We start from the raw sequence: 7,276 nt of genomic DNA on the forward strand, positions 1-7,276 counted from the left end.
TCATTTTGTCCGCGGACTAGGGTTTCCCCTCCACCCATTTGTTCGCGGCATTATGTATTACTATGGGATCGATTTTCATGATCTATCCCCCAATTCCTTCCTCAACATCTCGACATTCATCGTCGTGTGCGAGGCCTTTCTCCGCATCCCCCCACACTTAGGCTTATGGCTGAAGATTTTCAATGTGAAACCCAAGGAGGTCAGCGGAGAGCGCACTGAGTGTAGAGGAGCCATGGTGAGCAAGATGCCCAACGTCACATGGCCCTCAGGTACCTTCAATGACTCCGTCAAGGGATGGCAACAACAGTGGTTCTATATCACTGAGCCACGCGGCACAAAATGGGCCGCAGCTCCCGAATTACGATCCGGAGCTCCACTGCGGCTTACGTCTTGGCCCAAGAAGGGCCTGAACTGGTCTTCGCCTGATGAGTTGTCGGTGCTCCAGACGCGCGTCAAGGGTATGGAAGACAAGAATATCAAACTTGTCAATGTGGTCTGGGTGATGTTAGTTTGCCAGATTCTCCCTTGCCAACACAGGGCTTGGCATTTATGGGAATACGACCCGGCCAAGCACCAGACCCTACTAGGGTTCTTCGACACATCGCACGAAGACATCTGGAAAGTGCTTTTTAAGTCCGGCAAATCGTGGCCGGACTCAGCTGAGGACCACGGGTATCAACTGTCCCTACCTGCGAGTTTGGTAAGTCTCCGTATGTTGTCGAGTCACATGCTTTATCTGTATAATCCAAGGGAAACGTTCAATGTATTTTTCCACAACTCTCCTAGGGCTGGACGAAGAAGGCAGGGCGGATCTACTGACCGGCCCCGCTGCCGGAAGAACCAGCCGGCCCACTTCTGACAAAGATGCTGGTCCCGACGCCTTACAAGGCGCCGAAGAAGAAAACCGAAAAAGAGGTTAAAGAGACCAGGGGCGCTCGTCTCGCCGAGGAACTTTGGACACAGTATCCAAAGACTCCGAGGCCCGCTCTTCCTCCAAGGAGGACGAAGAAGAGGCGGAAAGCCAATCCTCCCCAGTAAGGGGAAGAAAGAAAAGGATGGCCTCCACACACTTGGAGGCTGAATCGCCTAAGAAGGGAAAAACTCCCCTTCCGGAGGAATCCGCCACCGCTACCGACAGCAGCCCGGAGTGGGATCCCAGGGACTAGCCCCTGGTGAAATTGTGAGTATATAAAACACGGACACATTTGTGCATCCAGACTTACTATTGTATGACGTTTAATCATTGAGCCACACTTTCTTGCAGTCCGGCGAGGTCCCGCGCCGAACAATCCTCATCGGAGGATTTATTGGCTCGGATGCTATGGACAGCGGGACACCCCAGAAGGCCCCTTCCCCAAAAAAAGTGCACGACACCGAGGCATCATCCCAGAGGGACCCAGGCCAAGGAGGGGGTGAAAAGACCGTCAAGGCGGCGCCAGGGGGTCAAATTTTGGTGGGCCGACACACGGGAGAAAAGGCTCCCATGGACACTGATGGCGGGGGCTATCTCGAATTCGGCCCCCAGCCGGACATTATTCCGGAGACCGATACGGCTCCGGAATCAGGCAGGCAGCCTCCCTCGATAGGAAGGGGTGCGCCTGTTCCACTGGCAACCTTTGCCCAGCCAGAGGTGCCGGATACTTTATCAGCGGCACTGAAGAGCACCTCCATCATTGAGGAGAACCGTGCCCTTACGGGTGCGTGATTGAGAAGATTCGGTCAGCCGAGAGCGGGCTAAATGAAGCGTGCATTAGCCTGATAACGGGCTTTGAGGTATGTTGTTAGGTTTCAAAGAGTGTTATAGTATAGGTAGTAGCCTCTGATACACTGTTCGTTGTTTGAAAGAAAGAACCGGGCAAAGGATAAAATACACGATCGCAGGAGACTCACCCTATGGCACCTCTCCCTCTTTTTTATTTATAAGCAGGCGTCTGTAGCGAATGTCGCCTCTCATACTGCGGAAGTCTCCGGACTGAAGCAGAGTATGGAGCGGGACGAAGAAGAACTTGGCCAATTGAAAAAGCAGTTGGAGGATAACCAAGGTATGCAAAAAACCTTGTTCATGTTCAGCGCGAATGAATAACTGACTATGATGAAAATATTTTCATGATGTGCTCTAGGGGCGACGACCGAAGTCAAGGCTCTTAAGAAGGCTATGGCTGAGGCTGAGAAGAAGGCAGCAGCAGAGTAGGCTCTTCGTGAAAAGCATGAGGCCAGGGTTATTGAAGCTAAGCAAGAGCTCCAAGAGGCCGTGAAGAAATGCGAGACCTTGGAGCAGAGTTTAACAGAGAAAGAATCCAAACTCACCAAGGCTCGTCAGGCCGCACGTGATGCCTGGGGGGAAGCCCAAGGCGCCCGGCAGGAAATCTAGGAGGCGAGGAAGATCGCGGTGGGTAAGGCTTTATCTATGCAAAGCAAATATTGGAAGGGAGAAAATCACGTTACTAATTTGAATTCAGATTTCTCCAGGGGTATTTGCGGAGCTGCCGCGTAGCATATCTGATGCCGCACAATTCTACCAAGCCGAAGAAAGGAGCACTGCGGAGAAGCTCTTTTGGTCGCAGTATCTGGCACCACAGTATCCAGTGCCCTTTGTCGATCAACTGAAGCAGGTCATTGAACTGCATAAGGCGGCGGAACTAGCCATGAAGGATTTAATTATCCGGCTATGGCCTGCCGAACTGATTCCCAGCAGCTACTTCGGGCTCGTGAAACGGCTGGTAAGTGCCTGCCCTCAACTTGAATTCATCAAGCGGTCGGTCTGTATGGAGGGTGCGCGAATGGCCTTCGCCCGCGCGAAGGTGCACTGGGCGAAGATGGATGCTGAAAAGCTGATGACCCAAGGACCGCCTGAGGTGAAGGAGCACCGCAAGCCCGAGTTATATTATGATAGTGTCCTGAAAGGATGCCGTCTTGTAGCGGAGCAATGTGCCAAGGACATTATATTCCCATGAATACATTCATGTTGTCCTATGTAATGTTTGAACAAGGTCATTTAAATGATATAATGCTTGTTATTTTGGAAGTTTTACCTCCTTTGCGGCCATTTTATATATTAACCCTGAGAGTTGGCTAGTCGTCGGCTTCTGCCCCCATGTAGGAAATACGGGGGTGTTCGGGATGAACCTGAGCACTCTTTACCCCAGTTTTGAGTCCTTGATGGAGGTGTTCAGCGCAACGAACCAGGTAGTTTGACAAGAGAAAGGTAGGCGCAGCCCCTGGTGTTTGGAAGACCGCACTAGGGGCTCTATAAGCACCTGATCGGAAGAGAAAGCCGATTCATCGCATGCTGCATTAGTTATCGCATAGTGCGGAAGAAATCCTTAAAGATTTTGCGACCTCTCGAACAGCTGACCAGCTCTCTCCATATCATGACAGTCAGTTTTCGGCTTTCTCTACTGAGGCGCTCATCCAGAAGAACCGGGACGCAATCGCAGTAGTTCTCCCTTTACTACCCTAGCCGATATAGAGCCGGGCAACCCAACTTTTGACCCAAGACATGATTCGGAGCCGATGCATATAATGCTACAAGTTCGAGGTGCCGAACGACCGTGAAGGTGTCCGGACTTTTATTGCCGTATTATGGGTACGATGAGGCCCCTGGCATATTAAGGCATATCGTAGTGTACGAATGCCATTTGACAAAGAGTATCAAAAAAGGAACTGCAAGTAAGCGTCATAAAAAGGCACACGTTGTAATTTGAATAATACGTCAAGGCGTACGAGTACAAGTAATGTGATAAAAAAGAAATATGACTTTAGAATCTGCTGAGATTGGGGGAGGGAGGCTGTGTGCGTATCCGGATTGTAGTCGGATGGTCATCGAGGGGAATATCTAAGGATTCCTTTACGCGTCTGAGTTGTTTCCCTCTGTGGTATGTTTGTCCCCTCATGGGTCTGGTCGCTGGTGATGGCCTACACAAAAGTGGACCTACAAGGGAAATGCGAAAAAATGTTTGTGTGCCACGGAGCGGTTGAGCCGCATTGTGTGGCCTATCCTAGCTTTGCCTCTGTCTACTGTTGGAGTGTTTAGTTGAGCTCTTGACGAGCCGGGCTATCCTGCCACGAAGTAGTTCGGACTCGTTTGATGGTGTCCGGAAGCTTGGCTTTCGACTCAAGGTTCAATTGAAAGATGCCACTCTATGCTTCTACTATTAAGGCGGTGGTGTACTCTTCGGCACGGAGGGAGCGTACGGCCTTGCCATTAACTATTATGACGCCGCGTGGACCGGGCATCTTAAGCTTAAGGTAGGCATAATGTGGCACCGCGTTGAATGAAGCAAACGCGGTTCGACCGAGCAATGCATGATAGATGCTGCGAAAGGGGACGATGTCAAAGATTAACTCTTCGTTACGGTAGTTATCCGGTGGTCCAAAGACTACCTCCAGAGTGATGGAGCCTGTACAACGGGCCTCCACACTTGGTATAACACCTTTAAAGGTGGTTTTAGTGGGTTTGATCATTGAAGGATCGATACCCATCTTGCGCACTGTGTCCTGATATAGCAGGTTCAGACTACTGCCCCCGTCCATATGGACTCGTGTGAGGTGGAATCCGTCAATTATTGGGTCAAGGACTAGTGCGGCTAAATTGCCCTGACTGTTATTGGCCGGACGATACGTACGATCAAAGGTGACCGGGCCGGACGACCATAGGTTATATTTTGGGGCGACTGGCTCCGTTGCGTCAACATACTTGAGTGTGCACATCTGCTCCCGCTTGGGAATATGGGTGGCGTTTATCATGTTCACCATTTTGATATGCGGGGGAAACTTCTTTTACCCTCCTGTGTTTGGTGGCAGGGGCTCCTCGTCGTCGTCATCGCTTTGCGACCCCTTCTCCTTTTTTTGGCACCTGATCTGCTGGCTTGTTTGAAGACCCATCATTCTCTGTTGGTGTGATTGGCTGGTGTTCCTGGGGTGCCATGAATTTGGCATGGTCGGTCGAGTATACGGTCCAAACTGGACGTGCCCGGACTATTTCTTTTGAATTGTTTCTTCCTTTGACCGGTGGTAGAGCCGCTGAATCCGGCATTGACGGTCGTGTCTTCGGTGTTGTCGCCATTATTACGACGCTTGTGTTTGCTGCGTCTGGGCTTGCCGTTGTTATCTCTTGGTTCAGAAGTCCCATGCTTGCTTGAGATGGTGTTGCTACGAGCTAGCCAGGTGTCCTCGCCCGCACAGAAGCGGGTCATGAGTGTCGTAAGGGCTTCCATGGATTTCGGCTTCTCTTGGCCGAGGTGTCGGGCAAGCCACTCGTCACGGATGTTGTGCTTAAAGGCCGCTAGGGCTTCGGCATCTGGACAGTCAACAATTTGGTCCTTTTTAGTTAAGAACCGAGTCCAGAATTTCCTGGCTGACTCTCCGGGCTGTTGGGTTATGTGACTTAACTCATCAGCGTCCGGTGGTCGCACATAAGTGCCCTGGAAGTTGTCAAGGATTGCGTCTTCCAGGTTCTCCCAACTGCCAATGGAGTTTGCCGGCAGGCTATTCAGCCAATGTCGAGCCGGTCCCTTGAGTTTTACTGGGAGATACTTGATGGCATGCAGATCATCGCCGCGGGCCATGTGAATGTGGAGAAGGAAATCTTCGATCCATACCGCGGGGTCTGTTGTTCCATCACATGGTTCGATGTTCACGGGTTTAAACCCTTTTGGGAACTCATGCTCCGTTACTTTGTCAGTGAAGCATAGGGGGTGTGCGGCGCCTCCATGCGGGCTACGTCGTGACGCAGTTCCACGAGTTTGATCTGCTATATTCGGCCCGACCGGATTTGTATTTAGTATATCCGGCGTGGCGGTCATCGTCATGCATTGGGGCGCGCCCCCGTGATCTGTAGATCGATCTTGACTGTCCTGCTTTGTTTTCCAATTCGTCTCACAGGTCCTGCGTGTAGCCCCGGGCCTTCGTGTTTTTATTTGTTTGCCGACGGGGTGCGGGCTGGTGTTCGGGCTGATATGCCGCTTTGTCTTGGCCACGAGGTGGCTGGTCAGCCGCATCCTGCGCTGGTAATGTGGGCTATAGTGCCTCATCCTCGAATTGAGGTAACAACTTGCGCCTCGGGTAGCTTTTGGTTGGTGCTCGAGTCCATATTCCTCGGCTGCCAGGACCTCAGTCCATCTAGCAGTTAGCAGATCTTGATCAGCTTTAAGTTGCTGCTATTTTTTCTTCAGGCTTTTTGCAGTGGCTATAAGTCGACGCTTGAAGCGCTCCTGCTCGACGGGATCCTCAGGCACGATAAATTCTTCGTCGCTGAGGCTCACATTGTCTTCGGAGAGGTGCATGTAATTTTCATCCTCCAAGTCTCCATTCATTGCATGTTCATCAGGGCTAGCTTGCCCATCCTCCGGTCTGGCTTGCTTGAAGCTTGGATGGGCGGGGTTGTTTTCGTCTTCGGCATCATTCGGAGTGCTATTGTCCCTTGTGCCGGTATCACTGTTTTTGCTATGGCGGGATTTAGAGCGGCGCCGCTGTCGTCGGCGCTTGGTTTGCTTCTCAAGTGGATCATCCTCCGCTGTATCCTTTTGACCCTCGCCATTGTCTTCTTTGGGTGTGTCCACCATATATATATCATATGATGAGGTGGCAGTCCATTGCCCTGTGGGCGGTGGTTCCTGTTCTTCTCCGGCATCGTCATCCATATCGTCGATGTCTTCGGAGTCGAAGTCAAGCATGTCGGTTAAGTCGTCGACAGTGGCTATTAAGTGGGTGGTGGGTGGGTAACGAATTTCTTCGTCGTCCGCTTCCCACTCAAGCCGGATCTAGTTCGGCTAAGAGTCTCCTGATAGGGAGAGAGATTTTAATGAGTTTAGCACGTCGCCCAAGGGCGAGTGCTAAAAGATACCCACGGAGCTAAACTCCATGATCGGTGCCCAGTCAGGTTTGGTGGGCACGGATGCACGCGGTTCGGAGCCCCTAGCCGGAGACGAATCCGAGGGTCCGAAGACACAGACCTCCTTGGAGGTGAGATCTGTGTTCGGCTCTATCGGCGCTGAGTGTGCGGCCTCCATGGCGGGGTCCATCCGCCCATCCTCGGATGGCACGATCTGCTCCAGATTTAAAGCCAGGGCAGCTGCAGGTGCGATCTCCTGAACACCGTCTGATGACAGATCTAAGTCATGCTCATCGCGGCTGTAGGACGCACCTGTCATGGGCTCGAATCCGTCGAAGATCAAGTCTCCGCGGGTGTCGGCAATGTAGTTCAAGCTTCCAAACCTGACCTGATGGCCAGGGGCGTAGCTATCGATCTGCTCCAGATGGCCAAGTGAGTTGGCCC

Source organism: Triticum aestivum, chromosome 5B (assembly GCF_018294505.1).
Source record: "Triticum aestivum cultivar Chinese Spring chromosome 5B, IWGSC CS RefSeq v2.1, whole genome shotgun sequence".
Classification (NCBI taxonomy): Eukaryota; Viridiplantae; Streptophyta; class Magnoliopsida; order Poales; family Poaceae; genus Triticum; species Triticum aestivum.